We start from the raw sequence: 13670 nt of genomic DNA, 5'->3' as shown, positions 1-13670 counted from the left end.
AACTTTCCCTTACACTCGGCATCTCTTTGGATGGTCTTTTGCAGTGGACTCAGAGGGAGTCCCCTCATTCAGGGTTAAGTCCACACTCATGAAGGGGCCCTTGACGGACTGAAATAGCTTTCAATTATTCCTCACTGAAAGGTTTCTTCCTCTGACTGGCGTGGAGCAGGGTGTGCTGTGTAAATTATTGCAGGTCATTATTCAGACTGTTGTTATGTGTGGCCTTGAAGGGAAGTCTATTATATTCTTAACTTGGCAGACATATTTTATGCTGCCTGCTGCTTATTACTATTCACAGCGGGTGAGCAGACATGAACACACACACACACACACACACGGTGGACATGCTGAAGGTTATTATGATGACTGTATGAAGAGCAGGTGAGGCTTTCAGATGGATGACTCTGGTTTTGAAACATAGGTAGGACACCCTCTCCTTGTGCCTGCAGAGTAAAGGAGTATGCGCTCCTTTGCTCCCTTTCTCCTTGTCACCCTCTCACATCTCTCTGTCTCTTTCTCAGTCTGCCTTTGTTGTGAGCTAAGCATCTCTCATTATCTACTATTATTTACGAGTGATCAGCTTTTATCACATCTCCTTTGTCCTCTGATTTCTGCCCTTTGTCTTGTTTTTTTCTCTCCTTTTTCCATTGCCTTTATCTTCTTCATCTTCGTGGGCAACATGAGGAATCGCTGGGTGTGTACAAATTAATAGGCTAAAGTGGCTTCGTAACATACTGTGTGTGGGAGAGAAAAAGATTTGATACGGATTGTGCCCCTGCTGCTCTGTTGGTCTCCCTCTCTAATAGCATTCATTAGCTGCTCTGAAGGAAGATGCACGCTAACACATGTATTAATTGTGTTTATCCATAAAATATATACGCCAAAATGGAGCAAAAAGCAACAGGAAACACTCGGTATCTCCTCACTCTGTCTCTCTGATTTCACACACACATGCACACACGCTTGCTCCCCACATGCAGACCCACTCAAACCTCACTCGGCCCCTCTTTAATTGGACACTTGAGCAGCACACGGCTGCATCTGGCTCCTGTTGAACACAGCCTGACATTTCAGACTGCTGACCTTTCCAGCCCCGCCACAACTAAATAATGATTAGTCTTGGCAACTGTTCAACCACAGCAGCGGCCAGGTACGCTCTCTCACACACGCACACACAAACGCAGAAAAGACACGCACAGGTGCAGACGCAAACAGAACAACAAAAACACCTGTGCTGAAGGCTTTGTCTTTTCACAGTGAGAAAATGGGGTGCAGACATTGATTTGAGAGGCCATTGTCATTCCTTTAGTCTATCGATTAGATTGTCCTTTTCCATATCTGCCGTCAGCAGCCAATAAAGTGTTGTTCTAAATTAACTCTGCTTGCCTCTTTTTAGTTTCTCCTCTCCCCTTAATGCACTCTCAGCATTACAGTGGAAAAAAGGTCAATCATATTCATGAGATCTGGGCAGATTTGACAGGAAGGTTTTGCGTGAGTGTGTGTGTGCTTGTGTGTTCACTTTCAGGATTGTGCAACACGTGTGTGTGTGTGTGTGTGTGTGTGTGTGTGTGTGTGTGTGTGTGTGTGTGTGTGTGTGTGTGTGTGTGTGTATGTGTGTGTTTGTGTGGAAAACAATGAAGCACCGTGGAGATAATAGACGTCTCTCAGATCTCTTTTCACTTCTTTATTCTTGTTTCACTCCATCACGTCTCTCTTTGTATCTTCATTTACTCACTGTTTCTGCCCTAACAGAATAGAAATGTTCTTCATCAGAGCGTCTTTCTGTCTTCAGATAATCTTTTTGTTTCATACTTATCTCTCTCTGGACAAAAACCGCAGCATTTCTCTGAGGTCAGAGGTCACATGCTTCCACAGCCGACTACTTGTCCTCTATAACTATGCTGTCTTGGTCTATAATTGTACATGCAGTAGCTTTGATAATTTATTCAAGTTATTCATGAGAAAATGAAGAATTGGTCCATATAAGAAATTATGAGGATAGCATACTATATTTTTATTTTTTATTTTTGTTTCATTTTAGGAAATTATCTTATCAGGGCATATTTTTTGCAAGCAACAAAGCAGGTTGAAAAAAGGACTTTTGTTTAGAAAAAAAATCAAATGTGACTTTTTTGTAAATACTCCTTGTTAAAATCTATAACAGCAACTCCTTAGGCAGGAAGTGTGATCACAATCCACAGTCCAATGTGGACTGTGCCGTTTCACACAGCTCATCAAAAAACTGTATGTATGAATGTATCAGTGGCGATTGCTCTAAGACTGCAAGGGAAGCTCAGCTTCCCCTAAAATGTCCCCCCTAAAGTGTTGATATGTTCTGCTGTGTGTACATTTCACTGACAAAATATGAGCTAGAATTCCTTCATCTTTTGTTCAGAATCAGCTCCTATCACAGGTAACTGGCTCGACCTCCTTCTCATTCATCCCCGCAGCGTCTCAGTGCTTTAACACAGTTGGACGCTGAGTGTCTTCTGACTTCAGCGGGGAAGCGTAGAGTGGGTTGTTCCACTGTGGAAACTGGACGGTCATTGGATAAACGCTGGGCTTTGTCCCGCCCATCGGACGCTCAGTGTCTCTGGGGGTCTATGAGGCAGTGGGCTGGCCTGGACGCTGGGCTTCTGCATGATGATTGGATGATCTGTCTGAGGCCGGATCCCTTTTTGATTGACAGTGAAATGAGATCTTGAAGTACAACCCTTTACCGGAGCATCTTCTCAGTTGTTCTGGACTGAGGAGACATTATCGATCCCCATCAAGTTTACCTTTCTTAAAAACGAGCGTTGAGAGAACACTGGTAATATCCCTGGAAAAAACACCTGGTTGGTACGACAGGGTCACAGATCATTTCTTGAAAGGAACGGAAGGTAAAATTTACGTTTAAATAAATAAACAAATTTATGATGTAGGCCGGACAAAAATGAGCTTCTCCCCCTTGACTGACCAGCAGCCGCCACTAGTATGTATTTATCTATGTATGTATGTATGAATGCATGTATGTGTGTGTGTATGTATGTTTGTGTTTAGTGCTGTTAGTATGAGACCACACAGCACAGCTGTGCACTAACAGGAGCAAAACTGGACCAAAGTGCACAAAGCTGCAGAACTTTTGGGGCATTTTCATGAAATTGAGGATCTTCCATTCAAGGTAATTTTCTTTGTGAGTTAGACATTGAGACAAAGCAGAAAGCAAGAGCAAATGATGTGCAACTTTTAGAGCTATCAGCAGTAGCAATACATTCTTTTCATTTCTCCCAGAGTCTGTTGTTTTTTTTGACAGGGACCTGAGCGCATCATTTTCTCCTCTCTCCATCTACTTACATGCTATGGAATATAAACCCTCATTGCTCTTGAATCCTGACACTAACAAATATATCTTAGCTAAATAAAAACAAGAAAAGTCTCTTTAATATATATTATACTTGAACATAGAAGACACTTTGGAGAAAAACTAAAACTTGCTAACTCGTAACATTTGATTATGTAAGGTGCTGGTTTTGTTTATCTTCAAAAACAATTACAATCCAATGAGTTTTGCCGTTTTTCTTACAAAGCACCAGAATTATTCATTTGCTTAGCATGCATCAGGAGACAGTTATTATTTATAACAAGGGGTCAAGTAAGTTTTCCTTTACTTACACACTGCACCAGCCTGGCCTTCTCTCAACCATTTAATAACTTCCATTTCTCCAGATGAAAGTCTCTGGGCTGCCATCCAAACAATACAGTGATACATCATGGATTCGTGTCTTTGTTGTGCTGCTGCTGTTGTTTTGACTATGATGTATTTTTCTCAGCCCTCTTGCAAATTGCACTCATACAGTTCTGTCATGCATTGGTGCAGAGGGTTTTTCACTTCAGCTTCTAAATCCTGTGCAGACCTTACTTCATGAAACACAGGGAGATAATGTGAACTTTTTGTGGCCAAAGCATTTCTTTTAGGCAATCCTACCCCTCAAATTAGGCTGTAACACAAAAACCTCAGTTCATTCAGTCAGCTCACATTTCAACCTCATTCAGTCCCAGTTTGTTTGTGAAATAATCTCTATCACCTTTTCGCCATGCTCGCTGCATTTCTTTGAAATGCTAAGTATGACCTTTTCACTCCCTTTAAAATGAAAAAAAAAAAAGTGTTAAAACTCTATTTACTGAGCCAGTGGCAGCATTTTATCTGTGAGCAGAAAACAGAAAATGTTCAGTTTGTAAGGAGGTCATTGCTGTTGTATCTCTCGTTCTGTCCTCAAACAGAGTTCTCTCTGAGACATATTTTCAGGCAACCTGAGATGATCCCAGGAAGGTAAAAATACATTCGCACAGGTCTGGAAGGAGCATTATGCACACTCCTGCTTGTCATCCGGGTCTGTGGTACAAAGCCATGCTAATAGATATCTCTGGGTGACTTGACCACAGCATGCTTGGCTGGTTTCTGGGGCCGCATATCTGCAGTGATTTGTTTTAAGTGGACCATAAGACTTTGCACCTAGAGTAAGTGAGGGAGGACGAGAGGGAGGGAGTGAGGGAGGGAGGAAATGGGAGTAAGAAAAAACAGAGAGCACCATTATTTAAAAAAATATCATTCTTTTGTGTAAATGAGCAGCTGTGAAAACAACACTTCCTATTATTGCCCTAATTATATCCTTTCTCTGTGAATTTGCATATTTTATCCCCCTCCTCTTCATTATGGGAGACTGTGCTTCCATTTTGATGCGGGTTAAAAAAGCACATAAAACAAACAAAGAAGAAGATGAAGGATTGGAGGAAGGGGGGAGGAGAAAGGGAGGGAAGGGGGATGCACGCTAGCCGCTTTATATTGAGAATTTTTCAGTTGATTTTGTTGAAGGCTTCTCAGCAGCGTAGCTAAATAAGCAGCAGCATGCTAATGAATGGAGAACGGGTGTGATAATTCACCAGACAAAGAAGGGAGGACTGTGAGAGATAGGAGGGAGGGAGGGAGGGGGAGAGTGGGGCAGTGCAATATTGAAAATATTTTGAAAATATTTGTCATCAAACAATTATTCCAAACCTTAATCTATCTTTTATGCCTGAAGGCTCTTTTTTGTCAGGCCTATATTACTAATGCTTAGAGTAAATACTCGCTGTATCGCAAATACGGTAATTTCACGCACTGTACACACAGTCAGCCATGTGTTTCATGTTCCTGCATGCAGAGACGGAGAGAGAGATCGAGGGTGCTAAACTCAGAGGACAGTAAATGACAACAAGAGAAGCAGAGAGTCTGTCTGTCCTCTTTCTAAAAGGGCAATGTGACGGAGGCAGTAAACAGGCTGTGAACAGGCTGTGGGCTCTGAGATTATTTCTTTGTCACCAGCAGAGCCACCAGTGTTGCTGAGCACTGCTGTGGAGCAAATCCTCCTAGAGAGGACTGATTGGATTTTTGTTCCAGGGAGCCTTTTGTGTTAGCAGCATAGGGACTAGATAATAGAGGTTGATGCCACTCTGTCTCTGTGTTATGGCTGCTGGATTGAGTTTTTGGACCCTTTATGTGTGTGTGTGTGGCTGTGTGTGTGTGCAGGGGGCCAGGACATCTTCTCTCTAAACAACCACTGCATCACTGTTATTTATAAGCTACTGCATCCTCTTTGCTTTAGAGCCTATAGGATGCTAAATATTGGAGCTCATGGCCACATTTGAAAGTCTCTGTCATGGATAATAAGGCTTTACAGCTCAGATACAATGTTAGTATAGGACTATTACATACTACATTTGAGTATGCGTATCGCTGGAAGGAACACCTGCTGTCAAGGTCAAGGGCTTTACCAGCTCTCAGTCTGTGCCTCCTCCCCTCCATCAGATGTACTCATTGAGCATGTATACCAATTGGCTGTGAATGCTTGGAGTCTATGTATAAATAAAAGTTTGATTATATATACATAGATTATTGATTTCCAGAAGAAGAGACTGCTTTTAATTGCCTTGCTTTCACTGGCAGGTTGAAGTGCAGGATAACAGCTTCAGTCTTTCTGCTGGAAACTTTACACAATACTCACACAGGAATCTGCTATCACATAAACTCAGTTTCACTGCACTGTCCTTCGTGGGGATAGATGACTTAACATTGTCTATGATGTCTGCCAAGCATATTATGATTGTCACAAAACACTTTAGTCCTACTTTAATGTTATACTCCCTTTCAGCAGACTGTCTGCTACAATTTGGTGTTAGCTGCAGGTTGGTACGATAATTTGTTACCTGACAGTGTTGAAAATGATGATGACCCAGTACATATTTCATATTCTGGATCTTAGTATCCAGAATATTGGCAGGATCTGGATCCTACTTTTACACCTGTCAGAAATTATGGTGACCTTGTCTTGTATTGTTTTGCAATTTATGGTGGAGTTATACGATGAAAACAGCCCTATCTCACATTGATAAAGAATCCTTTAAAAAAATCCTGGATCCATACGGTGATCTGGATCACCTTTAAAATGTAATCACTGCTTCCTTATCCCATTTTGAACATTTCCTGAAAATGTAATCAAGATCAGTTTGTTACTCTTTGAGTTATGCTGTTCACAGACAAACAAAAACTCTCCCGAAAACACCATTTCCTTGGCGGAGGTTTTTACTTATTTTCCTACACTAACCACATACATTATGGCTTTTTACCCTAAGAGAATATTCAGTGGTGGTTTAAAGCTACACCAAATTTTGGAATTAATATTGTTCGTTGATGCTGAGAAGTAATTTTTCAAGAAATATGACTCTTAAAAATACCAGTTTGAGGGTGCTGATCAACATTGTCAGATTTATTCAGGTGCAGAGAGATAGTTACCAGATGTTAACTTAGTTGAAATGATTCAGTGTGTACCAGAAAACAAACCAATGAGATTTTACTGTGGAGAAAATCTGTTCTCATAACTATCAAAGAACTGATAATAAAATGTGGTAGAAACAAGTGTTGCTCTTTTTTTTCCTGTTGCTTGAAAGAAACTCAGTCAAGCCTTTGTTTTTTGGGAGTTGCCTGCTATGATGTTCTTTTCATAATTTTACCTGGAAAAGCGACAAGGTCAGCTAAACTGAAGCATTTTATTAACTAGGTAGACTTTAAAAACACAGATAGTGATCATTTAAACTGTAAATGTGAATGTCTTACTGATGAGTGCTGCTTCTTTATTGATTGGTGTATTTTTTTGCATGTTAGAGTGTTATGTTTTGTTAGTGGGGTTGTGGCCAGGACTCCCACGTAAAAGAGATGATTTATATCAGTAGGAATACTCCTGGTAAAATGAAGGTAAAATAAAACAAACTTGCAAAATAAAATAGTGGATTCAGAAAAAAGTACCCTCAAAACCCCTGTACCTGTCTCCCTCTTGCAGCGGCAACAGCTCAGAAGAAAAAGAAGCTGTCAGGTTGTGTGTCTCAGGCCGTGCTCCAGTTGATTGCCAGATTCATCTTGACTGTTTTCTCCTCCACAGAACTAAATGTGTTTCAGCAGTGACACACAGACTGTTTCCCACCCTCACATCAGCTTGCATCCTGCATCTGGATGGCAGAGGAGAGGCATGGCATGTGGCATACTTTCTCACTGTCAGAGCTTGTTTGTCCTGGGTTTTGAGATGCTGTTGCTGATGTTTAATTCTGTCTTGTATGTGTAAAGTGCAGCAAGGCATCAAGCCAGGTTCAAAGCAAGTAGATGTGAAGTATTAAGTAGAAATTATTGCAAACAAATGTGTTGTTTTTGTTTTTACCTGAGATTTAAATAGGTTTGGGTCAATGTTATTATTGCTTGAACAGATGAAATCCTGTTTGTATTTAGTTTAGATTTGCTTGCTAAGATGAAAAGCAGATTTAGATATGAATAAAAACATGAAATAAAATGAAGATACAAGCGAAAAAGCTCAGTGCAATAAACAAATTTTATTGTACTTGGGAGACTCACTGCTCCTTCAACCGAAATTAATACAAGGGTAATAAAAGAGCAGCAAAAAGGGTAAAAAAACCCACAACAAAAAGCCAATAAAATGACTGCTGGGTTTTGATGTGCTTTTTTAGACACAACAGCTGTGCAAACAATCAGTATTAAGCTCCAAATCAATCTTAACCTCCTCCAAGTGTACAGTAAGCTGCGGGAGAGATTCTGTGGTGGGGTTTCTGATCGAGACCTTGTCTGTCCTTGACATGTGTGTGTGTGTGTGGTTTTGTGTGTTTATGGGCCACACTCTGGCTGGTGTGTGGTAAAGTAAAGGCTGTAAGTTGTCAGAGCCCCCTAACATGCCCCTGCACCCCCTCCTCATTTGACCCACACACCCATCACCACGGGTCTCCCCTCCCTTAGTGAGGAGCAAGCTGCAGGTTAGCCCGCCTTTTATCTGCTATTATCTGTCAGATGCTGTGCACCTGTGAGCCCGGCTGCCCCCTCTCTGCATGACGGGCGTCTGTGGCTGCTTGTCCAATCCCAGCACCCCCACCGCTGTCAGCAACTAGAAGTTCTCTGGCTGCCTTCGTCTCTGTCTGACAGCCGGCCTGGAGGAAAAAGGGTAAGAGAAGGAAAAGGGGGGAGAAATACCATTAAGATGAGCTGTATTCCCACAGACCAAAGCCTGCCCACCAGCCATGGGCTGCAGCTCACCTGGCTGCCAGATAAGTAGAGATTAGAGGAGAGGAGACGGAGGAAAAAAGGTATTAGAGGCATAAGAAAAATTCTCTCTGAAACCTGGGGACAGCCTTGATACTTTTAGGATTTCTTCTGTCGTGTCTGACATTTGATGCCAACGCAGAGAGGGCACAGACATAGACAGTCCATGCTTTTTTTTTCTTTCACTGATTTGTCTCTTTGTTCTTTTATGTATTTTTGCTTGTTTGCTCCCTAAAGTCTTCTATTTGACTTGCCACTGCTTGAATTACAGTTTTGTGAGATCCCCATCTAGTCAGCGGAGAATGACAGTCTGGTGACACTGTCAAGATCAATACTAGGCCACAGCAGGAGGCAGAGCGGCCCTAATGAACTGAATTGACTGGTGCTGAAATATGATCAGGATTTCTCTGGTGGTCATTATGTTTCTTATAAAGAAGATCAATGTCTCCTGTGTGGATCGCTGGGTAAACACAGCATGATGGCAGAGCCTGCGCTGATACCTTTCAAAAATACTTAATGAAGGATTTATTCACAAAAAAAAAGGTTTCCTCTGAGTGTGTCTCTTTTTCTTTCATCACTGTGTGTCTTTCACTCAAAGGTCTGCTTTTTAAGGCCCCACAGGCTTTAGCAAGTGATGTGCTTGTACGAGGCTGTGCTGTTCATTTCATGGGCTATCACTTTTTAAATTGGTGAATGGCTTCTTCATGGTTGATTAGTAGCTCATGCGGAGCTAATTAAGAGGCATAATAAGAGAAGGACTGGTTAGATGCCTGCAACCAAAATAGGAAAATGTTTCAGCTGTGGATTGTAAACAGTTGTGATTGATCGTGGTAGCGCGTCGCCCATGAAAGACGCAAACGCTCCTCTGATTCTGTCATCTTGGAACCAGACACCCATGTCTTCATTTTGCTTGGTGCTTTCCTAATCTTTCCACAAAGTTGCTAAAGTGATCCCTCCACCCCCTGCTGTCTAATGCCTGGCATCATCATTTCTGCTTGGTCTGGTGTCCCTGCCAGCCATCATCACGCACACACCTGTACCAGCATCTGTCCATCCTGCAGATTGGCACAGGTGCAGCGTTTCGACTATCTGTCTACGTGCTGTTTAAATGTATGTACACACCTCAAAGGCATCACAGCCTTTTTTTTGGTCTAAACTGTGATCTTGGTTTGTTTGTCTCTCACATTTTCACACCACAACCGATCACGTTCATAAATTGGTCGTTTATTTAATCTGTCTGTCCATCTGTCCGTCTGTCAGTGGGAACTCTTTATGATTCCCAGCGTGACACTGCAATGATGACGTGTGTACCCGCAGTCTGATTCCATCATCAGCATCATTACTGCTATTATCCTGTGTCTCCCTTTAATGCAGGCTAATGGATGACCAATAAAGATAGATGAGCCTGGCAGTGTGGAGCTAATAGGCAGGACATGATGTCTGGCTTCTGTTCTGACTCTAGTCTTTGCTCGATCAAATGCCCTCATAGATAAAACATTGCTTAAATATTATCTTGCGTTATTCCTTCAGCTTCAATTTATCAAAGTGGCTTTGGCTTATTAGCATGCCCAAAGTTTATGACATCTTGGACTGGATTTTGTATGCCTGAGAAACAATTTTAAAAAAGAGATGATTTGATTTATTAGATAAATGGTCGATGTGCTCTATATTCTCATAACACAGGACATTTAACTGTTTCAAAAATGCAATAATTTAAGCCCTTCAGGATATAGAAAGGTCATTTAGACTTTGTTGGTTGAAGCTTTTACTCTGAACTGCACTCTCACTGCATTTGTTCTTCACTGGTCATTTTTGATGTTACCAGGAACTTCTGCTTTTATGTCACAATTACCAATCAGCCCAACAGACCATATTTAAACCCGAGAACAAAACTGCTGGTTTATTCAAGCACCATGATCAGGTAAAAGCTGAAGGGGAGAATTCTGCAGCACAGTATAGCATGGAATAATTACTGTGAGGAGAAGGGTGTACCAAGATGAAGCTGAGACTTTTTGTTAAACTGTTCTCACAGCAAGGTTATAATAGTTAACTAAAACGAAACTAAAAACGAAAACTAAAATTTAAAACACATTGCAGTTAACTCAAACTAATAAAAACTAGAAAAGAAAACAAAAACGATAAGTAAACTAAAACTAACTCTTGTGTTCACAAACAAACTGAAACTAATCAAAATTGTAGACAAAATGCCCTTACTTAGCATTTTTGACAATATTAATAGCCTATAGGATTTAATCCGACACATTTTCCAACCAATTTTATGACAGTTTTCGGCAGTTGTTAGCGCCGTACAGCACCATCACAGTGATGTACTGGGACGTTCTTGTTTACTGCACTGACTGGCTGTGTGTTGTGCTGCGACGAAATATAGTGGAGCAATGAATCAGAGCATCTGTAATAGTTTAATTGTATTTGAGTCTGACTTTATTGTTATAGAGACCAAGTTTTTATTTATTAAAGCTCATATTATATATATTTTTTTATAATTTATGTTTATATTATTTTTATGTAATTTATGTTAACATAATTTTTATATAATTTACGTTTATATTTTTTAGATTGAGTTTATATTATTTTTTTGTGTTGAAGGCAGCAGCCAACAGCTCAATATCAGCATTGACTGAGCAGTGAGCACTATGTCGGACTTGAAAATAAACAGTATGACAAAATATTTACTCTGACCTTTTTGAATCCTGCACCTGGTTAATAAGGTATGAAAAAATTCAAACTAAACTAAACTAAACTAAAACTAAAACTAAGGCTTGTTGCAAAAATCAAAACTAGATAAAAACTAGAATGCCCACTTCATAACTAACTAAAACTAAACTATAATGGAAAATAAAATGTCAAAACTAACTAAAACTAAACTATAATGGAAAATAATATCAAAACTAACTAAAACTAAACTATCATGACAAATCCAAAACTATTTTAACCTTGTCTCACAGAGGCTGTGTTGTACTTTACAATACAGAGACTAGCCCAAGAAAATGAAGCATTAAAAGTTAATTAAATGTCTATGTAACGTGTATATTAATAGTTGTACACATGTGTAGATATGTACTGAGATAGCTCACAAATAGAAAAATATTGCTGTGAAGGACTCCAGCAGACTAACTGTGATCATATCAATTTGCCGAAAGAAGTGTTTTATATTCTACACTGATTTGTTCATGGTAGGGAAACCAAAAGGGAGATTATTTCGGCAGACCATGATACAGGGGTGCATAAGGGCTGTAAAAATGTCACAGACTTTGACACTAACTGACCTTCATACTGATCAGCATCAGTCTCAGATTCAGGTTAGTGTGAATATTTTTAAGCTATGTTAGCTCATTTTTAGGAAGGCTACAAGATTAATTTCCACTAAAAGACCATTTCTAACAGAAATTATGTTATTTTAGAATTGTTTAATTTCCAAATTAACAATTGGAGTAAAACTGTTGATTTGTTAGGTACTTGCAAGTAACTATGTCTCAGGCAGAAAAAAATGTACAAAGGTGGGTTGTTACTGCATAGAAACCTCTTCAGGTTGAGACAAGGTTTCAACTGCTGTAAGCACCCACTCATTTTGCATTATCCCATGCACAACATAATATTTGAGTTTACCAAAAAAGTAATCCCATATTTTTTCCAATGAAGGAAAACTCTTGGATGCTTGCACGTTTATAAAACACCCTTAAAAACATTAGATCAATTAATAAGAATGAGATTATAAAATAAAGCTGAAAACTCAATTTATTATAACTCCAACTTTGTGTGAAAGTTGTTTTTTAAGTTTTTGATTGAACATCTTTACATACACAACTTCAAAATTAAGTGGTGTTTCTAGTAGTACACTGCCCACTTCAAAGACTGAATCTGAGTAGCCGTATGTTTACAAGCCCAGCCTTGTGGACAGGAGAGCCATTGAACAGAAGCTTAGATTAGCAGTAATCCTCTATGCAACTTGTTGAGAAGCTGCTCAAATCTCTTGTCTGTCACTTTCCCTGCAGTTAAAGTTTGCGTGTCATTTTTAAGACATACATTGAGTATCTATGGCTGAAAAAAACTCTATTGCTGGATTTATTAAATGTTAAAAAAAAATCGTAATGATGGTTTCTAAAATGTTCTGAATGTGGAAATTTGACAATGTCACAGAAAGTGAAGTGCGTGATAGAAAGGCATAGCTAGTAGAAGAAGTCACTCACTTGAATTGAAAACAGCCAAAACCACTGCTCCAGTAACTGAAATAAAATGACTGCCATTATGTTCTCAGAGTTATTGTCATCGCTCTGTTTGTTTGTTTTTCTCTTGTATACATCTACCAGACTCTGAGTCGGTCATACAGCACAGTGAACAAACATCATGGGGAAGCTGGCATTTGAAACAGGCGTAATCATAACCAACCAAATGCCTGAAACTATGAAACAAAATATCAGAGAAGAAAAAGAGCTCCATATAGTTCTGCATCAGTTACTTTTCAATTACAGCAGCCGAAGCAGAACGAAATTGTTAGTGTCATTTATCGACTGTGGTGCTCTCCATTAGAGTAACAACTGAGAGAAATCCATCCTGTTGTATAACCACCTGGCTGTCTTGCAATAAGAGTTCATTTCTGTCAGCAGGCCTTGAGTCTTTCTGTTGCGATATAAGGAGTTGAGAAGAGTACACTAGGAAACACATCAGAGCACAACATGACCAATGAAATCTGAACCGGCAGGTAATTGTATTGGTGGTTTTCTCTGTTTACAAGTACTGTTCCTATAAGACACTGTGTACAAAATGACAGGAAAATGTGCTAAAAATGACTGATATGTCATGCTTAATCATTAAAAAACGTTTGACATTTTGATACTGTTTTGCCTTTTTTAGTTTATCTTGTGACCTACAACAAAAAAACAAAACAAAACAAACAAAAAGCTTTTAATGTGGCAATCACACCACAATTGAAGGGAAGTTTTGAAAGTTAAACACAAATAAATCAGCATATTTTTTGAAAGCTGCAGTATCTGATCATCTCTAAAAAGCAAAGTTAATGCATGTCTATTACTCATGC

The 13670-nt window shown here is 39.7% G+C and overlaps 1 protein-coding gene across 2 annotated transcripts in view; it reads left to right on the top strand.

The window, feature by feature from the left end:
- The window catches only part of agbl4 (AGBL carboxypeptidase 4), a 357831-nt gene that overhangs the window by 263050 nt on the left and 81111 nt on the right, over positions 1 to 13670 (top strand). The window lies entirely within an intron of this gene.

The sequence above is a fragment of the Halichoeres trimaculatus genome, unplaced genomic scaffold (genome assembly GCF_033239565.1).
Source record: "Halichoeres trimaculatus isolate MK-OKI-2021-1 unplaced genomic scaffold, fHalTri1.1 fHalTri1_scaffold_4, whole genome shotgun sequence".
In the NCBI taxonomy this organism is placed as follows: domain Eukaryota; kingdom Metazoa; phylum Chordata; class Actinopteri; order Labriformes; family Labridae; genus Halichoeres; species Halichoeres trimaculatus.
Note: the sequence above shows the minus strand (reverse complement) of the source record. Positions and strands in the feature narration are given on the sequence as shown.